The sequence below is a fragment of the Eleutherodactylus coqui genome, unplaced genomic scaffold, assembly GCF_035609145.1.
Source record: "Eleutherodactylus coqui strain aEleCoq1 unplaced genomic scaffold, aEleCoq1.hap1 HAP1_SCAFFOLD_370, whole genome shotgun sequence".
NCBI classification, from domain to species: Eukaryota; Metazoa; Chordata; class Amphibia; order Anura; family Eleutherodactylidae; genus Eleutherodactylus; species Eleutherodactylus coqui.
This window is the reverse complement of record NW_027102510.1, coordinates 1-26273: the sequence shown is the minus strand read 5'-3', so window position 1 is coordinate 26273 and position 26273 is coordinate 1. Positions and strand designations below refer to the sequence as shown.

The window sequence follows — 26273 nt, the reverse complement described above, 5'->3', positions numbered from 1 at the left end:
TACCTACCGCTGCGCTAATAGCCAAGTTGGAAACATCGGGCAGGCACAGCGTATCCTGGCAGCCTGCGTCTGTATGCTCCACGTATTCGGGTCATGGGTGTATGTGCAGGGGGCCCGGAGCCCTAGGGGGCCCATAAAGTCTCTCTTCCCCACATTGTAAACCAATGCTATCAATGACGCTTTATAGTTTGGGGGCCCAGTTCCAGACTTTGTACTGGGGCCCCGCAGCTTCAAGTTACACCTCCGGATCAGGATAATGCTAGGCCATTCCAACCAGCCTGTGTGTGTGACCTGCAGTCGCTGGTAGTCGAAAAGCGGCCGGCCCCGGATGCGCGCTTCAGAGTGGACAGACAGCAGCGGACCCCCAATCACACAGGCCCAAGGCTTGCTATGTAGCACGGAATACCTCATTGGACTGCAGCACTCCACGCGGGCTGAGATACACGCTCCACGTGGGATGGGCAGTATTCGTCCATGAAGATCCAGGCCAACGTTTAGAGATGGAGCAACACTCGGGGAGCAAAGAACTCCAACGAACGGACGCCTACTTTACAAGGATGTATTGCTTTATTCAATGCATGGACACAGAAACAGTTCAACCGCTCGATTACAGACCGCAGTCAATACAGTAAAGAAAGAAATGTGTCTGTTTAATGTAAACTTGCATGGAGCTCGTTTGTCAGCCACTGACTGAATGCTGCTGCTGCATGTCTAAAACGTGGTCTGACGTTACACGCACCACCAGGGATAAGGCCTTGCCTATAAGCATTCCCCAGCTGGCAAAAACCGAACCTCCCTGCCTATTCCTCACCATGGAAGAACGGAACCTACCTTTTTTTTAAAAAAAGAAAGCCACAGCAGCAGCCAACTCGATTTTGGTAGGCCGCTGTCTCCCCCTTGTGTGCTGCATAAAAAATGCACTCCACTAAAAATAGCAATGATCCACGAAATAGAGCGTATGGAGAGAATGAGGCTTCCAGATGAGCCGTCAGGCTATGATAAATTGTATCACACCTGGGCGATATGGATAGATGCCCGGAGCTCACCCCTATTTACCAAGTGGTTACAGACAGGGACATGTGAGTAACACGTTTAAACCACAATCGTAAAGAGAAACAACAATTCCGGAGCCCGCCCCCCCCCCCTTTTTGTTTTATTTTTTCTTTCTCCCGTGTCATAGATACCTACCCCCCCCTTACCCTCCCCTCATTCCCCTGTTTGTAGACCTTATAAAATATCACAGACAAACATGATATAGTTCAACTCGAAATTGATTTATTAAGTTTCATTGTCAAAGTTAATTTTACATTGCTTTGAGATAAGGCAAAAGTTTCCCCCCCTCCATGAAACCAATAAAACCTATATTGAATAAAATAAAAATGATGCAGTTACCGGTAGTTCTGCAGCTTCTTGGTGGAAATAAAGACCATCTCCCGTCTCCCAGCTGCAGCAGAGACTGACTGAAATGGCTGCCAAGCCCGGTATTAATGCTTCTAAATTGATGACATCACAAAGGAGTGACATCGTCAGCCTTCCAAACACCTGGCTCAATTGCATACAGTATGTATGTATGTATGCATGTATGTGAGTGAGTCTATCTATCTATCTATCTATCTATCTATCTATCTATCTTTATTAATTATGTAGAATATAGATATGGATTATTTCTAAATTACAGATTTTGTAGATATAGATTAAAGATAGATTTAAGATTGTGTGTGTGTGTGTGTGTGTGTGTGTGTGTGTGTGTGTGTGTGTGTGTGTGTGTGTGTATATATAATGTATATATGTAAAAAAAAATATAAAATCTGTAGTTATGTATGTATGTATGTATGGCGGGCGGGCAAAAAAGGCCTGCTGTATGTTTTTAAGTTCTTCGGATGACCATGCCGCTCTAATATTCTCCTTACTAGGGTCTACTAATGCTGGCCCAGGGGAAGGCAATAAAGCCCTATGGGGCCGAAGCCAATTTCCCTTATTTTAGGTTAAAAGTTTCCATCCGTCCCCACTGGAAATGCGGCCGGCCGAAGAGATCCCTCCAACCGACCGACCGACGCACCTTCAGAGACAAACTAGTGCTTGCTTCTAGTGTCATCGCCGGCTTAACCATCCTTTGTAGGGAGCTGACGAGTCCTGCAGTAGCAGCAGCAGCAGGCTCTGCAAGCCTAGGATGCGTGAGCACGGTGCAAGAGGAAGGACTGAGGGTGTGAGGCTGGGCGCGGTTGAGAAGGCGTGGGGCGGGGCTATGGAAAGTTTTAATAGCTCTCCCAGCTGCCTGGGTGCATTGTGGGTGCGCCCAGAGTGCTGGCTGAGCGTGTTGCCTCAAGCCTTGGAAGTGGAGTTGGGCGGGCCGGGCTACAGGTGAAACCCATTTCGGGTTATCGCTTCTCGGCCTTTTGGCTAAGATCAAGTGTAGTATCTGTTCTTATCAGTTTAATATCTGATACGTCCCCTATCTGGGGACCATATATTAAATGGATTTTTAGAACAGGGAGCTGGAAAAAGAGCTTGCTCTGTCCACTCCACGCATTGACCTGGTATTGCAGTACCTCCAGGACCGGTGCACCCCCTTTCCTACAGCAGTTTCCAAAAGCAGAAAAACAAAACCGACGAGCAAGAGGTGCAGCGCAGCTGTGGCGGCGGCTGCTGCTACCACCCAAGCACTTTGATTGACACTCAGCCCGTCTGCTCGCAACATTGTATCCACTGAGCAGCTGCGTCTGCCAGAGTGTGCACAGCACAGGTACAACTGGAAGCAAAACACACACACACACACACACCAGTTCATATGGCAGCCGCACTCTATAGTTCGTACCTACCGCTGCGCTAATAGCCAAGTTGGAAACATCGGGCAGGCACAGCGTATCCTGGCAGCCTGCGTCTGTATGCTCCACGTATTCGGGTCATGGGTGTATGTGCAGGGGGCCCGGAGCCCTAGGGGGCCCATAAAGTCTCTCTTCCCCACATTGTAAACCAATGCTATCAATGACGCTTTATAGTTTGGGGGCCCAGTTCCAGACTTTGTACTGGGGCCCCGCAGCTTCAAGTTACACCTCCGGATCAGGATAATGCTAGGCCATTCCAACCAGCCTGTGTGTGTGACCTGCAGTCGCTGGTAGTCGAAAAGCGGCCGGCCCCGGATGCGCGCTTCAGAGTGGACAGACAGCAGCGGACCCCCAATCACACAGGCCCAAGGCTTGCTATGTAGCACGGAATACCTCATTGGACTGCAGCACTCCACGCGGGCTGAGATACACGCTCCACGTGGGATGGGCAGTATTCGTCCATGAAGATCCAGGCCAACGTTTAGAGATGGAGCAACACTCGGGGAGCAAAGAACTCCAACGAACGGACGCCTACTTTACAAGGATGTATTGCTTTATTCAATGCATGGACACAGAAACAGTTCAACCGCTCGATTACAGACCGCAGTCAATACAGTAAAGAAAGAAATGTGTCTGTTTAATGTAAACTTGCATGGAGCTCGTTTGTCAGCCACTGACTGAATGCTGCTGCTGCATGTCTAAAACGTGGTCTGACGTTACACGCACCACCAGGGATAAGGCCTTGCCTATAAGCATTCCCCAGCTGGCAAAAACCGAACCTCCCTGCCTATTCCTCACCATGGAAGAACGGAACCTACCTTTTTTTTAAAAAAAGAAAGCCACAGCAGCAGCCAACTCGATTTTGGTAGGCCGCTGTCTCCCCCTTGTGTGCTGCATAAAAAATGCACTCCACTAAAAATAGCAATGATCCACGAAATAGAGCGTATGGAGAGAATGAGGCTTCCAGATGAGCCGTCAGGCTATGATAAATTGTATCACACCTGGGCGATATGGATAGATGCCCGGAGCTCACCCCTATTTACCAAGTGGTTACAGACAGGGACATGTGAGTAACACGTTTAAACCACAATCGTAAAGAGAAACAACAATTCCGGAGCCCGCCCCCCCCCCCCTTTTTGTTTTATTTTTTCTTTCTCCCGTGTCATAGATACCTACCCCCCCCTTACCCTCCCCTCATTCCCCTGTTTGTAGACCTTATAAAATATCACAGACAAACATGATATAGTTCAACTCGAAATTGATTTATTAAGTTTCATTGTCAAAGTTAATTTTACATTGCTTTGAGATAAGGCAAAAGTTTCCCCCCCTCCATGAAACCAATAAAACCTATATTGAATAAAATAAAAATGATGCAGTTACCGGTAGTTCTGCAGCTTCTTGGTGGAAATAAAGACCATCTCCCGTCTCCCAGCTGCAGCAGAGACTGACTGAAATGGCTGCCAAGCCCGGTATTAATGCTTCTAAATTGATGACATCACAAAGGAGTGACATCGTCAGCCTTACAAACACCTGGCTCAATTGCATACAGTATGTATGTATGTATGCATGTATGTGAGTGAGTCTATCTATCTATCTATCTATCTATCTATCTATCTTTATTAATTATGTAGAATATAGATATGGATTATTTCTAAATTACAGATTTTGTAGATATAGATTAAAGATAGATTTAAGATTGTGTGTGTGTGTGTGTGTGTGTGTGTGTGTATATATAATTAATGTATATATGTAAAAAAAAATATAAAATCTGTAGTTATGTATGTATGTATGTATGGCGGGCGGGCAAAAAAGGCCTGCTGTATGTTTTTAAGTTCTTCGGATGACCATGCCGCTCTAATATTCTCCTTACTAGGGTCTACTAATGCTGGCCCAGGGGAAGGCAATAAAGCCCTATGGGGCCGAAGCCAATTTCCCTTATTTTAGGTTAAAAGTTTCCATCCGTCCCCACTGGAAATGCGGCCGGCCGAAGAGATCCCTCCAACCGACCGACCGACGCACCTTCAGAGACAAACTAGTGCTTGCTTCTAGTGTCATCGCCGGCTTAACCATCCTTTGTAGGGAGCTGACGAGTCCTGCAGTAGCAGCAGCAGCAGGCTCTGCAAGCCTAGGATGCGTGAGCACGGTGCAAGAGGAAGGACTGAGGGTGTGAGGCTGGGCGCGGTTGAGAAGGCGTGGGGCGGGGCTATGGAAAGTTTTAATAGCTCTCCCAGCTGCCTGGGTGCATTGTGGGTGCGCCCAGAGTGCTGGCTGAGCGTGTTGCCTCAAGCCTTGGAAGTGGAGTTGGGCGGGCCGGGCTACAGGTGAAACCCATTTCGGGTTATCGCTTCTCGGCCTTTTGGCTAAGATCAAGTGTAGTATCTGTTCTTATCAGTTTAATATCTGATACGTCCCCTATCTGGGGACCATATATTAAATGGATTTTTAGAACAGGGAGCTGGAAAAAGAGCTTGCTCTGTCCACTCCACGCATTGACCTGGTATTGCAGTACCTCCAGGACCGGTGCACCCCCTTTCCTACAGCAGTTTCCAAAAGCAGAAAAACAAAACCGACGAGCAAGAGGTGCAGCGCAGCTGTGGCGGCGGCTGCTGCTACCACCCAAGCACTTTGATTGACACTCAGCCCGTCTGCTCGCAACATTGTATCCACTGAGCAGCTGCGTCTGCCAGAGTGTGCACAGCACAGGTACAACTGGAAGCAAAACACACACACACACACACACCAGTTCATATGGCAGCCGCACTCTATAGTTCGTACCTACCGCTGCGCTAATAGCCAAGTTGGAAACATCGGGCAGGCACAGCGTATCCTGGCAGCCTGCGTCTGTATGCTCCACGTATTCGGGTCATGGGTGTATGTGCAGGGGGCCCGGAGCCCTAGGGGGCCCATAAAGTCTCTCTTCCCCACATTGTAAACCAATGCTATCAATGACGCTTTATAGTTTGGGGGCCCAGTTCCAGACTTTGTACTGGGGCCCCGCAGCTTCAAGTTACACCTCCGGATCAGGATAATGCTAGGCCATTCCAACCAGCCTGTGTGTGTGACCTGCAGTCGCTGGTAGTCGAAAAGCGGCCGGCCCCGGATGCGCGCTTCAGAGTGGACAGACAGCAGCGGACCCCCAATCACACAGGCCCAAGGCTTGCTATGTAGCACGGAATACCTCATTGGACTGCAGCACTCCACGCGGGCTGAGATACACGCTCCACGTGGGATGGGCAGTATTCGTCCATGAAGATCCAGGCCAACGTTTAGAGATGGAGCAACACTCGGGGAGCAAAGAACTCCAACGAACGGACGCCTACTTTACAAGGATGTATTGCTTTATTCAATGCATGGACACAGAAACAGTTCAACCGCTCGATTACAGACCGCAGTCAATACAGTAAAGAAAGAAATGTGTCTGTTTAATGTAAACTTGCATGGAGCTCGTTTGTCAGCCACTGACTGAATGCTGCTGCTGCATGTCTAAAACGTGGTCTGACGTTACACGCACCACCAGGGATAAGGCCTTGCCTATAAGCATTCCCCAGCTGGCAAAAACCGAACCTCCCTGCCTATTCCTCACCATGGAAGAACGGAACCTACCTTTTTTTTAAAAAAAGAAAGCCACAGCAGCAGCCAACTCGATTTTGGTAGGCCGCTGTCTCCCCCTTGTGTGCTGCATAAAAAATGCACTCCACTAAAAATAGCAATGATCCACGAAATAGAGCGTATGGAGAGAATGAGGCTTCCAGATGAGCCGTCAGGCTATGATAAATTGTATCACACCTGGGCGATATGGATAGATGCCCGGAGCTCACCCCTATTTACCAAGTGGTTACAGACAGGGACATGTGAGTAACACGTTTAAACCACAATCGTAAAGAGAAACAACAATTCCGGAGCCCGCCCCCCCCCCCTTTTTGTTTTATTTTTTCTTTCTCCCGTGTCATAGATACCTACCCCCCCCTTACCCTCCCCTCATTCCCCTGTTTGTAGACCTTATAAAATATCACAGACAAACATGATATAGTTCAACTCGAAATTGATTTATTAAGTTTCATTGTCAAAGTTAATTTTACATTGCTTTGAGATAAGGCAAAAGTTTCCCCCCCTCCATGAAACCAATAAAACCTATATTGAATAAAATAAAAATGATGCAGTTACCGGTAGTTCTGCAGCTTCTTGGTGGAAATAAAGACCATCTCCCGTCTCCCAGCTGCAGCAGAGACTGACTGAAATGGCTGCCAAGCCCGGTATTAATGCTTCTAAATTGATGACATCACAAAGGAGTGACATCGTCAGCCTTCCAAACACCTGGCTCAATTGCATACAGTATGTATGTATGTATGCATGTATGTGAGTGAGTCTATCTATCTATCTATCTATCTATCTATCTATCTTTATTAATTATGTAGAATATAGATATGGATTATTTCTAAATTACAGATTTTGTAGATATAGATTAAAGATAGATTTAAGATTGTGTGTGTGTGTGTGTGTGTGTGTGTGTGTGTGTGTGTGTGTGTGTGTGTGTGTATATATAATGTATATATGTAAAAAAAAATATAAAATCTGTAGTTATGTATGTATGTATGTATGGCGGGCGGGCAAAAAAGGCCTGCTGTATGTTTTTAAGTTCTTCGGATGACCATGCCGCTCTAATATTCTCCTTACTAGGGTCTACTAATGCTGGCCCAGGGGAAGGCAATAAAGCCCTATGGGGCCGAAGCCAATTTCCCTTATTTTAGGTTAAAAGTTTCCATCCGTCCCCACTGGAAATGCGGCCGGCCGAAGAGATCCCTCCAACCGACCGACCGACGCACCTTCAGAGACAAACTAGTGCTTGCTTCTAGTGTCATCGCCGGCTTAACCATCCTTTGTAGGGAGCTGACGAGTCCTGCAGTAGCAGCAGCAGCAGGCTCTGCAAGCCTAGGATGCGTGAGCACGGTGCAAGAGGAAGGACTGAGGGTGTGAGGCTGGGCGCGGTTGAGAAGGCGTGGGGCGGGGCTATGGAAAGTTTTAATAGCTCTCCCAGCTGCCTGGGTGCATTGTGGGTGCGCCCAGAGTGCTGGCTGAGCGTGTTGCCTCAAGCCTTGGAAGTGGAGTTGGGCGGGCCGGGCTACAGGTGAAACCCATTTCGGGTTATCGCTTCTCGGCCTTTTGGCTAAGATCAAGTGTAGTATCTGTTCTTATCAGTTTAATATCTGATACGTCCCCTATCTGGGGACCATATATTAAATGGATTTTTAGAACAGGGAGCTGGAAAAAGAGCTTGCTCTGTCCACTCCACGCATTGACCTGGTATTGCAGTACCTCCAGGACCGGTGCACCCCCTTTCCTACAGCAGTTTCCAAAAGCAGAAAAACAAAACCGACGAGCAAGAGGTGCAGCGCAGCTGTGGCGGCGGCTGCTGCTACCACCCAAGCACTTTGATTGACACTCAGCCCGTCTGCTCGCAACATTGTATCCACTGAGCAGCTGCGTCTGCCAGAGTGTGCACAGCACAGGTACAACTGGAAGCAAAACACACACACACACACACACCAGTTCATATGGCAGCCGCACTCTATAGTTCGTACCTACCGCTGCGCTAATAGCCAAGTTGGAAACATCGGGCAGGCACAGCGTATCCTGGCAGCCTGCGTCTGTATGCTCCACGTATTCGGGTCATGGGTGTATGTGCAGGGGGCCCGGAGCCCTAGGGGGCCCATAAAGTCTCTCTTCCCCACATTGTAAACCAATGCTATCAATGACGCTTTATAGTTTGGGGGCCCAGTTCCAGACTTTGTACTGGGGCCCCGCAGCTTCAAGTTACACCTCCGGATCAGGATAATGCTAGGCCATTCCAACCAGCCTGTGTGTGTGACCTGCAGTCGCTGGTAGTCGAAAAGCGGCCGGCCCCGGATGCGCGCTTCAGAGTGGACAGACAGCAGCGGACCCCCAATCACACAGGCCCAAGGCTTGCTATGTAGCACGGAATACCTCATTGGACTGCAGCACTCCACGCGGGCTGAGATACACGCTCCACGTGGGATGGGCAGTATTCGTCCATGAAGATCCAGGCCAACGTTTAGAGATGGAGCAACACTCGGGGAGCAAAGAACTCCAACGAACGGACGCCTACTTTACAAGGATGTATTGCTTTATTCAATGCATGGACACAGAAACAGTTCAACCGCTCGATTACAGACCGCAGTCAATACAGTATGGAGCTCGTTTGTCAGCCACTGACTGAATGCTGCTGCTGCATGTCTAAAACGTGGTCTGACGTTACACGCACCACCAGGGATAAGGCCTTGCCTATAAGCATTCCCCAGCTGGCAAAAACCGAACCTCCCTGCCTATTCCTCACCATGGAAGAACGGAACCTACCTTTTTTTTAAAAAAAGAAAGCCACAGCAGCAGCCAACTCGATTTTGGTAGGCCGCTGTCTCCCCCTTGTGTGCTGCATAAAAAATGCACTCCACTAAAAATAGCAATGATCCACGAAATAGAGCGTATGGAGAGAATGAGGCTTCCAGATGAGCCGTCAGGCTATGATAAATTGTATCACACCTGGGCGATATGGATAGATGCCCGGAGCTCACCCCTATTTACCAAGTGGTTACAGACAGGGACATGTGAGTAACACGTTTAAACCACAATCGTAAAGAGAAACAACAATTCCGGAGCCCGCCCCCCCCCCCTTTTTGTTTTATTTTTTCTTTCTCCCGTGTCATAGATACCTACCCCCCCCTTACCCTCCCCTCATTCCCCTGTTTGTAGACCTTATAAAATATCACAGACAAACATGATATAGTTCAACTCGAAATTGATTTATTAAGTTTCATTGTCAAAGTTAATTTTACATTGCTTTGAGATAAGGCAAAAGTTTCCCCCCCTCCATGAAACCAATAAAACCTATATTGAATAAAATAAAAATGATGCAGTTACCGGTAGTTCTGCAGCTTCTTGGTGGAAATAAAGACCATCTCCCGTCTCCCAGCTGCAGCAGAGACTGACTGAAATGGCTGCCAAGCCCGGTATTAATGCTTCTAAATTGATGACATCACAAAGGAGTGACATCGTCAGCCTTCCAAACACCTGGCTCAATTGCATACAGTATGTATGTATGTATGCATGTATGTGAGTGAGTCTATCTATCTATCTATCTATCTATCTATCTATCTATCTTTATTAATTATGTAGAATATAGATATGGATTATTTCTAAATTACAGATTTTGTAGATATAGATTAAAGATAGATTTAAGATTGTGTGTGTGTGTGTGTGTGTGTGTGTGTGTGTGTGTGTGTGTGTGTATATATATAATGTATATATGTAAAAAAAAATATAAAATCTGTAGTTATGTATGTATGTATGTATGGCGGGCGGGCAAAAAAGGCCTGCTGTATGTTTTTAAGTTCTTCGGATGACCATGCCGCTCTAATATTCTCCTTACTAGGGTCTACTAATGCTGGCCCAGGGGAAGGCAATAAAGCCCTATGGGGCCGAAGCCAATTTCCCTTATTTTAGGTTAAAAGTTTCCATCCGTCCCCACTGGAAATGCGGCCGGCCGAAGAGATCCCTCCAACCGACCGACCGACGCACCTTCAGAGACAAACTAGTGCTTGCTTCTAGTGTCATCGCCGGCTTAACCATCCTTTGTAGGGAGCTGACGAGTCCTGCAGTAGCAGCAGCAGCAGGCTCTGCAAGCCTAGGATGCGTGAGCACGGTGCAAGAGGAAGGACTGAGGGTGTGAGGCTGGGCGCGGTTGAGAAGGCGTGGGGCGGGGCTATGGAAAGTTTTAATAGCTCTCCCAGCTGCCTGGGTGCATTGTGGGTGCGCCCAGAGTGCTGGCTGAGCGTGTTGCCTCAAGCCTTGGAAGTGGAGTTGGGCGGGCCGGGCTACAGGTGAAACCCATTTCGGGTTATCGCTTCTCGGCCTTTTGGCTAAGATCAAGTGTAGTATCTGTTCTTATCAGTTTAATATCTGATACGTCCCCTATCTGGGGACCATATATTAAATGGATTTTTAGAACAGGGAGCTGGAAAAAGAGCTTGCTCTGTCCACTCCACGCATTGACCTGGTATTGCAGTACCTCCAGGACCGGTGCACCCCCTTTCCTACAGCAGTTTCCAAAAGCAGAAAAACAAAACCGACGAGCAAGAGGTGCAGCGCAGCTGTGGCGGCGGCTGCTGCTACCACCCAAGCACTTTGATTGACACTCAGCCCGTCTGCTCGCAACATTGTATCCACTGAGCAGCTGCGTCTGCCAGAGTGTGCACAGCACAGGTACAACTGGAAGCAAAACACACACACACACACACACCAGTTCATATGGCAGCCGCACTCTATAGTTCGTACCTACCGCTGCGCTAATAGCCAAGTTGGAAACATCGGGCAGGCACAGCGTATCCTGGCAGCCTGCGTCTGTATGCTCCACGTATTCGGGTCATGGGTGTATGTGCAGGGGGCCCGGAGCCCTAGGGGGCCCATAAAGTCTCTCTTCCCCACATTGTAAACCAATGCTATCAATGACGCTTTATAGTTTGGGGGCCCAGTTCCAGACTTTGTACTGGGGCCCCGCAGCTTCAAGTTACACCTCCGGATCAGGATAATGCTAGGCCATTCCAACCAGCCTGTGTGTGTGACCTGCAGTCGCTGGTAGTCGAAAAGCGGCCGGCCCCGGATGCGCGCTTCAGAGTGGACAGACAGCAGCGGACCCCCAATCACACAGGCCCAAGGCTTGCTATGTAGCACGGAATACCTCATTGGACTGCAGCACTCCACGCGGGCTGAGATACACGCTCCACGTGGGATGGGCAGTATTCGTCCATGAAGATCCAGGCCAACGTTTAGAGATGGAGCAACACTCGGGGAGCAAAGAACTCCAACGAACGGACGCCTACTTTACAAGGATGTATTGCTTTATTCAATGCATGGACACAGAAACAGTTCAACCGCTCGATTACAGACCGCAGTCAATACAGTAAAGAAAGAAATGTGTCTGTTTAATGTAAACTTGCATGGAGCTCGTTTGTCAGCCACTGACTGAATGCTGCTGCTGCATGTCTAAAACGTGGTCTGACGTTACACGCACCACCAGGGATAAGGCCTTGCCTATAAGCATTCCCCAGCTGGCAAAAACCGAACCTCCCTGCCTATTCCTCACCATGGAAGAACGGAACCTACCTTTTTTTTAAAAAAAGAAAGCCACAGCAGCAGCCAACTCGATTTTGGTAGGCCGCTGTCTCCCCCTTGTGTGCTGCATAAAAAATGCACTCCACTAAAAATAGCAATGATCCACGAAATAGAGCGTATGGAGAGAATGAGGCTTCCAGATGAGCCGTCAGGCTATGATAAATTGTATCACACCTGGGCGATATGGATAGATGCCCGGAGCTCACCCCTATTTACCAAGTGGTTACAGACAGGGACATGTGAGTAACACGTTTAAACCACAATCGTAAAGAGAAACAACAATTCCGGAGCCCGCCCCCCCCCCCTTTTTGTTTTATTTTTTCTTTCTCCCGTGTCATAGATACCTACCCCCCCCTTACCCTCCCCTCATTCCCCTGTTTGTAGACCTTATAAAATATCACAGACAAACATGATATAGTTCAACTCGAAATTGATTTATTAAGTTTCATTGTCAAAGTTAATTTTACATTGCTTTGAGATAAGGCAAAAGTTTCCCCCCCTCCATGAAACCAATAAAACCTATATTGAATAAAATAAAAATGATGCAGTTACCGGTAGTTCTGCAGCTTCTTGGTGGAAATAAAGACCATCTCCCGTCTCCCAGCTGCAGCAGAGACTGACTGAAATGGCTGCCAAGCCCGGTATTAATGCTTCTAAATTGATGACATCACAAAGGAGTGACATCGTCAGCCTTCCAAACACCTGGCTCAATTGCATACAGTATGTATGTATGTATGCATGTATGTGAGTGAGTCTATCTATCTATCTATCTATCTATCTATCTATCTATCTTATTAATTATGTAGAATATAGATATGGATTATTTCTAAATTACAGATTTTGTAGATATAGATTAAAGATAGATTTAAGATTGTGTGTGTGTGTGTGTGTGTGTGTGTGTGTGTGTGTGTGTGTGTGTGTGTGTGTATATATAATGTATATATGTAAAAAAAAATATAAAATCTGTAGTTATGTATGTATGTATGTATGGCGGGCGGGCAAAAAAGGCCTGCTGTATGTTTTTAAGTTCTTCGGATGACCATGCCGCTCTAATATTCTCCTTACTAGGGTCTACTAATGCTGGCCCAGGGGAAGGCAATAAAGCCCTATGGGGCCGAAGCCAATTTCCCTTATTTTAGGTTAAAAGTTTCCATCCGTCCCCACTGGAAATGCGGCCGGCCGAAGAGATCCCTCCAACCGACCGACCGACGCACCTTCAGAGACAAACTAGTGCTTGCTTCTAGTGTCATCGCCGGCTTAACCATCCTTTGTAGGGAGCTGACGAGTCCTGCAGTAGCAGCAGCAGCAGGCTCTGCAAGCCTAGGATGCGTGAGCACGGTGCAAGAGGAAGGACTGAGGGTGTGAGGCTGGGCGCGGTTGAGAAGGCGTGGGGCGGGGCTATGGAAAGTTTTAATAGCTCTCCCAGCTGCCTGGGTGCATTGTGGGTGCGCCCAGAGTGCTGGCTGAGCGTGTTGCCTCAAGCCTTGGAAGTGGAGTTGGGCGGGCCGGGCTACAGGTGAAACCCATTTCGGGTTATCGCTTCTCGGCCTTTTGGCTAAGATCAAGTGTAGTATCTGTTCTTATCAGTTTAATATCTGATACGTCCCCTATCTGGGGACCATATATTAAATGGATTTTTAGAACAGGGAGCTGGAAAAAGAGCTTGCTCTGTCCACTCCACGCATTGACCTGGTATTGCAGTACCTCCAGGACCGGTGCACCCCCTTTCCTACAGCAGTTTCCAAAAGCAGAAAAACAAAACCGACGAGCAAGAGGTGCAGCGCAGCTGTGGCGGCGGCTGCTGCTACCACCCAAGCACTTTGATTGACACTCAGCCCGTCTGCTCGCAACATTGTATCCACTGAGCAGCTGCGTCTGCCAGAGTGTGCACAGCACAGGTACAACTGGAAGCAAAACACACACACACACACACACCAGTTCATATGGCAGCCGCACTCTATAGTTCGTACCTACCGCTGCGCTAATAGCCAAGTTGGAAACATCGGGCAGGCACAGCGTATCCTGGCAGCCTGCGTCTGTATGCTCCACGTATTCGGGTCATGGGTGTATGTGCAGGGGGCCCGGAGCCCTAGGGGGCCCATAAAGTCTCTCTTCCCCACATTGTAAACCAATGCTATCAATGACGCTTTATAGTTTGGGGGCCCAGTTCCAGACTTTGTACTGGGGCCCCGCAGCTTCAAGTTACACCTCCGGATCAGGATAATGCTAGGCCATTCCAACCAGCCTGTGTGTGTGACCTGCAGTCGCTGGTAGTCGAAAAGCGGCCGGCCCCGGATGCGCGCTTCAGAGTGGACAGACAGCAGCGGACCCCCAATCACACAGGCCCAAGGCTTGCTATGTAGCACGGAATACCTCATTGGACTGCAGCACTCCACGCGGGCTGAGATACACGCTCCACGTGGGATGGGCAGTATTCGTCCATGAAGATCCAGGCCAACGTTTAGAGATGGAGCAACACTCGGGGAGCAAAGAACTCCAACGAACGGACGCCTACTTTACAAGGATGTATTGCTTTATTCAATGCATGGACACAGAAACAGTTCAACCGCTCGATTACAGACCGCAGTCAATACAGTAAAGAAAGAAATGTGTCTGTTTAATGTAAACTTGCATGGAGCTCGTTTGTCAGCCACTGACTGAATGCTGCTGCTGCATGTCTAAAACGTGGTCTGACGTTACACGCACCACCAGGGATAAGGCCTTGCCTATAAGCATTCCCCAGCTGGCAAAAACCGAACCTCCCTGCCTATTCCTCACCATGGAAGAACGGAACCTACCTTTTTTTTAAAAAAAGAAAGCCACAGCAGCAGCCAACTCGATTTTGGTAGGCCGCTGTCTCCCCCTTGTGTGCTGCATAAAAAATGCACTCCACTAAAAATAGCAATGATCCACGAAATAGAGCGTATGGAGAGAATGAGGCTTCCAGATGAGCCGTCAGGCTATGATAAATTGTATCACACCTGGGCGATATGGATAGATGCCCGGAGCTCACCCCTATTTACCAAGTGGTTACAGACAGGGACATGTGAGTAACACGTTTAAACCACAATCGTAAAGAGAAACAACAATTCCGGAGCCCGCCCCCCCCCCCCTTTTTGTTTTATTTTTTCTTTCTCCCGTGTCATAGATACCTACCCCCCCCTTACCCTCCCCTCATTCCCCTGTTTGTAGACCTTATAAAATATCACAGACAAACATGATATAGTTCAACTCGAAATTGATTTATTAAGTTTCATTGTCAAAGTTAATTTTACATTGCTTTGAGATAAGGCAAAAGTTTCCCCCCCTCCATGAAACCAATAAAACCTATATTGAATAAAATAAAAATGATGCAGTTACCGGTAGTTCTGCAGCTTCTTGGTGGAAATAAAGACCATCTCCCGTCTCCCAGCTGCAGCAGAGACTGACTGAAATGGCTGCCAAGCCCGGTATTAATGCTTCTAAATTGATGACATCACAAAGGAGTGACATCGTCAGCCTTCCAAACACCTGGCTCAATTGCATACAGTATGTATGTATGTATGCATGTATGTGAGTGAGTCTATCTATCTATCTATCTATCTATCTATCTATCTATCTATCTATCTATCTTTATTAATTATGTAGAATATAGATATGGATTATTTCTAAATTACAGATTTTGTAGATATAGATTAAAGATAGATTTAAGATTGTGTGTGTGTGTGTGTGTGTGTGTGTGTGTGTGTGTGTGTGTGTGTGTGTGTGTGTGTATATATAATGTATATATGTAAAAAAAAATATAAAATCTGTAGTTATGTATGTATGTATGTATGGCGGGCGGGCAAAAAAGGCCTGCTGTATGTTTTTAAGTTCTTCGGATGACCATGCCGCTCTAATATTCTCCTTACTAGGGTCTACTAATGCTGGCCCAGGGGAAGGCAATAAAGCCCTATGGGGCCGAAGCCAATTTCCCTTATTTTAGGTTAAAAGTTTCCATCCGTCCCCACTGGAAATGCGGCCGGCCGAAGAGATCCCTCCAACCGACCGACCGACGCACCTTCAGAGACAAACTAGTGCTTGCTTCTAGTGTCATCGCCGGCTTAACCATCCTTTGTAGGGAGCTGACGAGTCCTGCAGTAGCAGCAGCAGCAGGCTCTGCAAGCCTAGGATGCGTGAGCACGGTGCAAGAGGAAGGACTGAGGGTGTGAGGCTGGGCGCGGTTGAGAAGGCGTGGGGCGGGGCTATGGAAAGTTTTAATAGCTCTCCCAGCTGCCTGGGTGCATTGTGGGTGCGCCCAGAGTGCTGGCTGAGCGTGTTGCCTCAAGCCTTGGAAGTGGAGTTGGGCGGGCCGGGCTACAGGTGAAACCCATTTCGGGTTATCGCTTCTCGGCCTTTTGGCTAAGATCAAGTGTAGTATCTGTTCTTATCAGTTTAATATCTGATACGTCCCCTATCTGGGGACCATATATTAAATGGATTTTTAGAACAGGGAGCTGGAAAAAGAGCTTGCTCTGTCCACTCCACGCATTGACCTGGTATTGCAGTACCTCCAGGACCGGTGCACCCCCTTTCCTACAGCAGTTTCCAAAAGCAGAAAAACAAAACCGACGAGCAAGAGGTGCAGCGCAGCTGTGGCGGCGGCTGCTGCTACCACCCAAGCACTTTGATTGACACTCAGCCCGTCTGCTCGCAACATTGTATCCACTGAGCAGCTGCGTCTGCCAGAGTGTGCACAGCACAGGTACAACTGGAAGCAAAACACACACACACACACACACCAGTTCATATGGCAGCCGCACTCTATAGTTCGTACCTACCGCTGCGCTAATAGCCAAGTTGGAAACATCGGGCAGGCACAGCGTATCCTGGCAGCCTGCGTCTGTATGCTCCACGTATTCGGGTCATGGGTGTATGTGCAGGGGGCCCGGAGCCCTAGGGGGCCCATAAAGTCTCTCTTCCCCACATTGTAAACCAATGCTATCAATGACGCTTTATAGTTTGGGGGCCCAGTTCCAGACTTTGTACTGGGGCCCCGCAGCTTCAAGTTACACCTCCGGATCAGGATAATGCTAGGCCATTCCAACCAGCCTGTGTGTGTGACCTGCAGTCGCTGGTAGTCGAAAAGCGGCCGGCCCCGGATGCGCGCTTCAGAGTGGACAGACAGCAGCGGACCCCCAATCACACAGGCCCAAGGCTTGCTATGTAGCACGGAATACCTCATTGGACTGCAGCACTCCACGCGGGCTGAGATACACGCTCCACGTGGGATGGGCAGTATTCGTCCATGAAGATCCAGGCCAACGTTTAGAGATGGAGCAACACTCGGGGAGCAAAGAACTCCAACGAACGGACGCCTACTTTACAAGGATGTATTGCTTTATTCAATGCATGGACACAGAAACAGTTCAACCGCTCGATTACAGACCGCAGTCAATACAGTAAAGAAAGAAATGTGTCTGTTTAATGTAAACTTGCATGGAGCTCGTTTGTCAGCCACTGACTGAATGCTGCTGCTGCATGTCTAAAACGTGGTCTGACGTTACACGCACCACCAGGGATAAGGCCTTGCCTATAAGCATTCCCCAGCTGGCAAAAACCGAACCTCCCTGCCTATTCCTCACCATGGAAGAACGGAACCTACCTTTTTTTTAAAAAAAGAAAGCCACAGCAGCAGCCAACTCGATTTTGGTAGGCCGCTGTCTCCCCCTTGTGTGCTGCATAAAAAATGCACTCCACTAAAAATAGCAATGATCCACGAAATAGAGCGTATGGAGAGAATGAGGCTTCCAGATGAGCCGTCAGGCTATGATAAATTGTATCACACCTGGGCGATATGGATAGATGCCCGGAGCTCACCCCTATTTACCAAGTGGTTACAGACAGGGACATGTGAGTAACACGTTTAAACCACAATCGTAAAGAGAAACAACAATTCCGGAGCCCGCCCCCCCCCCCTTTTTGTTTTATTTTTTCTTTCTCCCGTGTCATAGATACCTACCCCCCCCTTACCCTCCCCTCATTCCCCTGTTTGTAGACCTTATAAAATATCACAGACAAACATGATATAGTTCAACTCGAAATTGATTTATTAAGTTTCATTGTCAAAGTTAATTTTACATTGCTTTGAGATAAGGCAAAAGTTTCCCCCCCTCCATGAAACCAATAAAACCTATATTGAATAAAATAAAAATGATGCAGTTACCGGTAGTTCTGCAGCTTCTTGGTGGAAATAAAGACCATCTCCCGTCTCCCAGCTGCAGCAGAGACTGACTGAAATGGCTGCCAAGCCCGGTATTAATGCTTCTAAATTGATGACATCACAAAGGAGTGACATCGTCAGCCTTCCAAACACCTGGCTCAATTGCATACAGTATGTATGTATGTATGCATGTATGTGAGTGAGTCTATCTATCTATCTATCTATCTATCTATCTATCTATCTATCTATCTATCTATCTATCTATCTTTATTAATTATGTAGAATATAGATATGGATTATTTCTAAATTACAGATTTTGTAGATATAGATTAAAGATAGATTTAAGATTGTGTGTGTGTGTGTGTGTGTGTGTGTGTGTGTGTGTGTGTGTGTGTGTGTGTGTGTATATATAATGTATATATGTAAAAAAAAATATAAAATCTGTAGTTATGTATGTATGTATGTATGGCGGGCGGGCAAAAAAGGCCTGCTGTATGTTTTTAAGTTCTTCGGATGACCATGCCGCTCTAATATTCTCCTTACTAGGGTCTACTAATGCTGGCCCAGGGGAAGGCAATAAAGCCCTATGGGGCCGAAGCCAATTTCCCTTATTTTAGGTTAAAAGTTTCCATCCGTCCCCACTGGAAATGCGGCCGGCCGAAGAGATCCCTCCAACCGACCGACCGACGCACCTTCAGAGACAAACTAGTGCTTGCTTCTAGTGTCATCGCCGGCTTAACCATCCTTTGTAGGGAGCTGACGAGTCCTGCAGTAGCAGCAGCAGCAGGCTCTGCAAGCCTAGGATGCGTGAGCACGGTGCAAGAGGAAGGACTGAGGGTGTGAGGCTGGGCGCGGTTGAGAAGGCGTGGGGCGGGGCTATGGAAAGTTTTAATAGCTCTCCCAGCTGCCTGGGTGCATTGTGGGTGCGCCCAGAGTGCTGGCTGAGCGTGTTGCCTCAAGCCTTGGAAGTGGAGTTGGGCGGGCCGGGCTACAGGTGAAACCCATTTCGGGTTATCGCTTCTCGGCCTTTTGGCTAAGATCAAGTGTAGTATCTGTTCTTATCAGTTTAATATCTGATACGTCCCCTATCTGGGGACCATATATTAAATGGATTTTTAGAACAGGGAGCTGGAAAAAGAGCTTGCTCTGTCCACTCCACGCATTGACCTGGTATTGCAGTACCTCCAGGACCGGTGCACCCCCTTTCCTACAGCAGTTTCCAAAAGCAGAAAAACAAAACCGACGAGCAAGAGGTGCAGCGCAGCTGTGGCGGCGGCTGCTGCTACCACCCAAGCACTTTGATTGACACTCAGCCCGTCTGCTCGCAACATTGTATCCACTGAGCAGCTGCGTCTGCCAGAGTGTGCACAGCACAGGTACAACTGGAAGCAAAACACACACACACACACACACCAGTTCATATGGCAGCCGCACTCTATAGTTCGTACCTACCGCTGCGCTAATAGCCAAGTTGGAAACATCGGGCAGGCACAGCGTATCCTGGCAGCCTGCGTCTGTATGCTCCACGTATTCGGGTCATGGGTGTATGTGCAGGGGGCCCGGAGCCCTAGGGGGCCCATAAAGTCTCTCTTCCCCACATTGTAAACCAATGCTATCAATGACGCTTTATAGTTTGGGGGCCCAGTTCCAGACTTTGTACTGGGGCCCCGCAGCTTCAAGTTACACCTCCGGATCAGGATAATGCTAGGCCATTCCAACCAGCCTGTGTGTGTGACCTGCAGTCGCTGGTAGTCGAAAAGCGGCCGGCCCCGGATGCGCGCTTCAGAGTGGACAGACAGCAGCGGACCCCCAATCACACAGGCCCAAGGCTTGCTATGTAGCACGGAATACCTCATTGGACTGCAGCACTCCACGCGGGCTGAGATACACGCTCCACGTGGGATGGGCAGTATTCGTCCATGAAGATCCAGGCCAACGTTTAGAGATGGAGCAACACTCGGGGAGCAAAGAACTCCAACGAACGGACGCCTACTTTACAAGGATGTATTGCTTTATTCAATGCATGGACACAGAAACAGTTCAACCGCTCGATTACAGACCGCAGTCAATACAGTAAAGAAAGAAATGTGTCTGTTTAATGTAAACTTGCATGGAGCTCGTTTGTCAGCCACTGACTGAATGCTGCTGCTGCATGTCTAAAACGTGGTCTGACGTTACACGCACCACCAGGGATAAGGCCTTGCCTATAAGCATTCCCCAGCTGGCAAAAACCGAACCTCCCTGCCTATTCCTCACCATGGAAGAACGGAACCTACCTTTTTTTTAAAAAAAGAAAGCCACAGCAGCAGCCAACTCGATTTTGGTAGGCCGCTGTCTCCCCCTTGTGTGCTGCATAAAAAATGCACTCCACTAAAAATAGCAATGATCCACGAAATAGAGCGTATGGAGAGAATGAGGCTTCCAGATGAGCCGTCAGGCTATGATAAATTGTATCACACCTGGGCGATATGGATAGATGCCCGGAGCTCACCCCTATTTACCAAGTGGTTACAGACAGGGACATGTGAGTAACACGTTTAAACCACAATCGTAAAGAGAAACAACAATTCCGGAGCCCGCCCCCCCCCCCTTTTTGTTTTATTTTTTCTTTCTCCCGTGTCATAGATACCTACCCCCCCCTTACCCTCCCCTCATTCCCCTGTTTGTAGACCTTATAAAATATCACAGACAAACATGATATAGTTCAACTCGAAATTGATTTATTAAGTTTCATTGTCAAAGTTAATTTTACATTGCTTTGAGATAAGGCAAAAGTTTCCCCCCCTCCATGAAACCAATAAAACCTATATTGAATAAAATAAAAATGATGCAGTTACCGGTAGTTCTGCAGCTTCTTGGTGGAAATAAAGACCATCTCCCGTCTCCCAGCTGCAGCAGAGACTGACTGAAATGGCTGCCAAGCCCGGTATTAATGCTTCTAAATTGATGACATCACAAAGGAGTGACATCGTCAGCCTTCCAAACACCTGGCTCAATTGCATACAGTATGTATGTATGTATGCATGTATGTGAGTGAGTCTATCTATCTATCTATCTATCTATCTATCTATCTATCTATCTATCTATCTATCTATCTTTATTAATTATGTAGAATATAGATATGGATTATTTCTAAATTACAGATTTTGTAGATATAGATTAAAGATAGATTTAAGATTGTGTGTGTGTGTGTGTGTGTGTGTGTGTGTGTGTGTGTGTGTGTGTGTGTGTGTGTATATATAATGTATATATGTAAAAAAAAATATAAAATCTGTAGTTATGTATGTATGTATGTATGGCGGGCGGGCAAAAAAGGCCTGCTGTATGTTTTTAAGTTCTTCGGATGACCATGCCGCTCTAATATTCTCCTTACTAGGGTCTACTAATGCTGGCCCAGGGGAAGGCAATAAAGCCCTATGGGGCCGAAGCCAATTTCCCTTATTTTAGGTTAAAAGTTTCCATCCGTCCCCACTGGAAATGCGGCCGGCCGAAGAGATCCCTCCAACCGACCGACCGACGCACCTTCAGAGACAAACTAGTGCTTGCTTCTAGTGTCATCGCCGGCTTAACCATCCTTTGTAGGGAGCTGACGAGTCCTGCAGTAGCAGCAGCAGCAGGCTCTGCAAGCCTAGGATGCGTGAGCACGGTGCAAGAGGAAGGACTGAGGGTGTGAGGCTGGGCGCGGTTGAGAAGGCGTGGGGCGGGGCTATGGAAAGTTTTAATAGCTCTCCCAGCTGCCTGGGTGCATTGTGGGTGCGCCCAGAGTGCTGGCTGAGCGTGTTGCCTCAAGCCTTGGAAGTGGAGTTGGGCGGGCCGGGCTACAGGTGAAACCCATTTCGGGTTATCGCTTCTCGGCCTTTTGGCTAAGATCTACGTGGTCTGGTCAGAGGTTTCTGAGCCTGTCGTACCCTCGGCCTTGGGGCATCGGTGCTTCGTGCATCTTAAGCCCTTCGCTGCTATTGGGGGCGGACTTGCGAAGATACTTGGGAAGGCGATCGCTCTATTCCTTTGAAGATGTCGGAGAACGTGGCGGCTACCATCCGTTATGCGGAATCCGGTGATCTACGTCTGAAGAATTCTTTCAAGATTGAAATTGCTGATGAAGTGCGGGATAAGGTCTCCCTAAGTTTCTTCGTACGGAGGATCCTGCTGGAAACGTTGAAGATCAAGAGGGAGGATATTCTGGCCCTGCAAGACTCGCCTGGACGGTTTATTCTTACCCTGGAGTCTGAAGCAGCTTGCCAGAGCTGCTTTCGTCAGATTAATGCAAACCTGCACGAGGAGAACCTAAAAGGACTATCTTTTGTGGTGCTTTATTCTGGAGGTGAGAAGCCTCTGGTAGTCCATATGAGCAACCCATATGTGGACTTTAATGATATCACCCGCTTTCTGTGGACCTACTGCTCTGAGGTACGTTTCTCTCATAAGGTGCTGAATTCAGAGCAGTTATGGACTGGCAAATATAAGTTTTTTGTCAAATTCCAGCAGAGCCCGGAGGGAATCGAGGGTTTGAGGCACCCCCCATCAAGCTTTATGATTGGAAGGGATCGGGGTCGTCTCTTTTACCCTGGAATGCCTTTATTCTGCAGAAAGTGTATGGAGTTCGGGCATGTGTATGAAACCTGCAAGGAGGAGGTAGCGGTTTGTAAGAAATGCTACAGGAAAGGGCATGCTACCATGAGCTGTAAGAACACAATCGTCTGTAACATCTGCAAAGTGTCTGGGCATACTTTTAAAGACTGTCCATTGAAAAAAAGCAGCCGATCGTATGCGGATGTGCTCAAAAAACACCCTGTGTTGGAGGGCACATCTAAAGCGCAAGCATCACCAGCTAGCGTTGTCCCTGAAGAACAGCCTGTAAAGGACCTAACTGATGATACCAAAATTCCTGTTGACTGGTCCAAGGTGTCCGATGATCCAGAGGGGGATGCGCCAGGGGCAGGGGGGTCTGAGGTTGAAGCCGCTGAAAGCCCCTCTGCTGCTGCCGAGGGCCCCAACACCGAAGATACAGAGGGCGAGATGGAGTGGGAGGTACAGCGGAAAAGGAAAAAGGCGGCTGACAAAAGACAAGACACTGCAAAGAAGGTGCTGGTAAAATCCAGCTCTTTACAACCGGGGGAAACATCCACTGAGACTTCAGACACCCGCCTCTATAAACCGGTTCCTTCCAGGCTGCAACTACCTGAGCCCCCTGCGGAACCACCCCCTTCTGACCCAACTAACATCAGGTTTTCCGATTCGTCAGAGAACGTCTCGAGCCCTGGAACAGCTGGGATTATGACGGACTCGGACAGCAGTAGTGCCTGACCTCCTAAATGGCCCGCAACATTGGAATCGCCTCACTAAATGTGAGAAGCCTGAGGAGTCCTACAAGAAGGGCTGCCTTGTTTTCTTTTTTGTCCACCATGAACTGTGATATTATATGCCTACAAGAGTGTGGGATTGACTACAGCCCAAACTATGCGGATTTGAGAGAAAGCTGGACTTTGGGACCATCCATATGGTCTGGAGACAATGAGAACAGAGCGACAGGCATCGGAGTTCTGTTTAAGTCCCATGAATTTAAAGTCCATTCCTTTTTACAGGTCGTTCCTGGAAGAGCCCTTCTCCTAAATGTAAGCTTCCGGGGAGTAGAGTTCAGGCTGCTATCTATCTATGCCTCACCATTGAAGGAGGAGCGATCCCAGCTATTTGAGGATCTACAGTACTACCTGCCAGGCTCTTTGCCTTTGATAATCTGTGGCGATTTTAATTGTGTCCTGCCTGGGGAGAAGAGGTGGGGTGCTGAGGCGCCCAGAAAAGACAAGACAGAGAAACAACTTAAGGACCTGTTGGATGACTTCAGACTTAAAGACATTTGGAGAGTACTGCACAAGAGCGATCCAGGATATACCTGGGAGAGCGTGACTTCGAAATCTCGCATCGACTTAATCTGTGGGACAGAACAAGTTATCGCCAGGTCAATGGACTTGGTCTCCAACATATTCTCAGATCACAAGTTAGTACTTGCGCAACTAGAACTGCCTGGCCTCTGTAGAGACAGAGGTGTGTGGAGACTGAACACACAACTGCTAGAAGACCCCAGCATCAGAGAGGAGTTTATTGCTTTCTACAAGAAGCTGAAGAACAGGCAAGACCGCTACACCTCCCTGCTGGACTGGTGGGAGCAAAGCAAAAAGGAGATTAAGCAGTTTTTTGTAAAAGCCAGTATCACCAGGGCAAGAGAGAAAATCAGCTGGCATAGAAGGCTCTGCACCAAGCTGCAGACCTGCTACAAATTGAAGGCCAATGGAGTGGATATGGAAGATATTATTGCCAACACAAAGAGAGAGATTACTAAAGAAATTCACTCCAGAGGTAAAGAACTGATCTATAACTCTAAAGTTAAAACTATGGAGAGCGACGAGAAATGTTCTAGATTTTTTTTCAAGAAAGTTGTTTCCACCAAAGAAATGATTACCGAACTAGAAGGTGAGACATCGTCAGGAGGCATGCTCACCAAAGCAAAAGAGTTTTATCAAGAGCTTTTTGATGAAAATCGCATAGACTGGTCATTTACTGAGGATGCCCTGGGTGCCTTGCAGGGCAAATTAGAGAAAGAAGACCAAGAGACACTTTGCACAGAAGTCACTTTGCCAGAGTTAGATGCTGCTATTAAGAGTCTCTCGTATGGGAAAACCCCTGGTATTGACGGTTTACCGGTTGAATTTTACAGAACATTTTGGGACTTTTTTAGCGTTGATCTGCATGCAGTTTTTAAAGAAGCCTTTAAACGTGAGGTGTTGCCCCTGTCTTGGAGGAGTGGAGTTGTTTCTATTTTGTTCAAGAAGGGAGACCGAACCCGTTTGGAGAATTGGAGACCCATCACGCTGCTGAATGTGGACTATAAGCTAATGTCTAAAGTTTTAGTAAACCGTTTTAAAGGGGTTTTAAATAAAGTCATTAATGCGGACCAAGTGTGCGGAGTACCAGGAAGAGGAATACATGAGCACCTGAATCTCATCCGAGACATCATCTGGTACCAACAAGACAGGAAGCAAAGTGTAGCCTTTTTGTCGCTTGATTTCTAGAAGGCTTTTGACCGTGTCTCACATAGGTTTTTATGGGCGGTTTTAAGAGCAATGCGTTTTCCTGAAAATTTTATCAAACAGATTGCACTCTTATATAAGGACTCTTTTAGCAAAATTTTAATAAATGGCTCATTAACAGAAGAGATCCAGCTGCGTTCAGGGGTCAAGCAAGGCTGCCCCTTGTCACCGATTTTATTCATCTGTGCAATAGAACCCTTATTATCGATGATCCGGAGGGATAAAGTGATTAAAGGTGTGCCAATCCCTGGCGGCCAGGGGAAAGAAGTCAAAGTCCTAGGATACATGGATGACATCTCTATTTGTTGTACCACACCAGCGGCTTTGAGGCGAGCCATAAGAATAACTGAGTTTTTTTGTGAAGCCTCAACTTTCAAGTTGAATGTAAATAAGAGCAGTTGCTTCACCATTGGAGACTGGTCGGATGTGGTCATCCCTAACCTGAAGATGCAGTCAGATGGAATCACGATCTTAGGTGTAGTATTTGACAAACAAAACGAAGGAGTCCAAAGCTGGGAAGCTGTCAGAGAGAAGATACAGAAAAAGATCGACTTCTGGAAGCTCAGGAAGCTGACCCTAGAAGGGAAAGTATTAATTATTAAGGCCCTCTTGCTCCCCATCATGCTGTACCTGAGTATTGTTTTCCCCCCAAATGAAGTCACCACAAAGAAGCTGCAGAGAATGCTATTCCAGTTTGTGTGGAGCTCAAAGTTTGAGAAGCTCAGTAGGCAAATTATGTACAAGTCGCATGGCCTCGGAGGTAAGAACGTTCCAGAGATTAAGTTATTTTTGCACTCAAAATTTTTTAGCCTCTGTTTTAAAACCATGTCCTTAGATAACACCTGGTCCTACTTTTTAAGGTACGCGGCCGGACATGTTTTTAGGAAGCGGAAATGGGTGTCATTTCCACTGACCTCTCCGGTTTTAATATTCTCGCCTAAACAATATGTCGTCTTAGAGAGGATAATAAGACTGTACTGCCTGGATTCTCTCCGC

General features: G+C 47.6%; 7 non-coding genes across 7 annotated transcripts; all 7 read left to right on the top strand.

Annotated features, from left to right (window-relative positions):
- Positions 1–2380: 2380 nt before the first annotated feature.
- LOC136604210 (U2 spliceosomal RNA) lies at positions 2381–2571 on the top strand. Its single transcript, XR_010789749.1, has one exon. It is a non-coding gene; the product is annotated as a U2 spliceosomal RNA (small nuclear RNA).
- A 2594-nt stretch (positions 2572–5165) lies between these two features.
- Positions 5166–5356, top strand: LOC136604209 (U2 spliceosomal RNA). The gene has a single exon (XR_010789748.1). It is a non-coding gene; the product is annotated as a U2 spliceosomal RNA (small nuclear RNA).
- Positions 5357–7969: 2613 nt separating this feature from the next.
- LOC136604247 (U2 spliceosomal RNA) lies at positions 7970–8160 on the top strand. Its single transcript, XR_010789783.1, has one exon. It is a non-coding gene; the product is annotated as a U2 spliceosomal RNA (small nuclear RNA).
- Positions 8161–10736: 2576 nt separating this feature from the next.
- On the top strand, positions 10737–10927 carry LOC136604244 (U2 spliceosomal RNA). The gene has a single exon (XR_010789780.1). It is a non-coding gene; the product is annotated as a U2 spliceosomal RNA (small nuclear RNA).
- Positions 10928–13543: 2616 nt separating this feature from the next.
- LOC136604232 (U2 spliceosomal RNA) lies at positions 13544–13734 on the top strand. Its single transcript, XR_010789769.1, has one exon. It is a non-coding gene; the product is annotated as a U2 spliceosomal RNA (small nuclear RNA).
- A 2634-nt stretch (positions 13735–16368) lies between these two features.
- Positions 16369–16559, top strand: LOC136604220 (U2 spliceosomal RNA). The gene has a single exon (XR_010789758.1). It is a non-coding gene; the product is annotated as a U2 spliceosomal RNA (small nuclear RNA).
- Positions 16560–19202: 2643 nt separating this feature from the next.
- On the top strand, positions 19203–19393 carry LOC136604208 (U2 spliceosomal RNA). The gene has a single exon (XR_010789747.1). It is a non-coding gene; the product is annotated as a U2 spliceosomal RNA (small nuclear RNA).
- The last annotated feature ends 6880 nt before the right edge of the window (positions 19394–26273 follow it).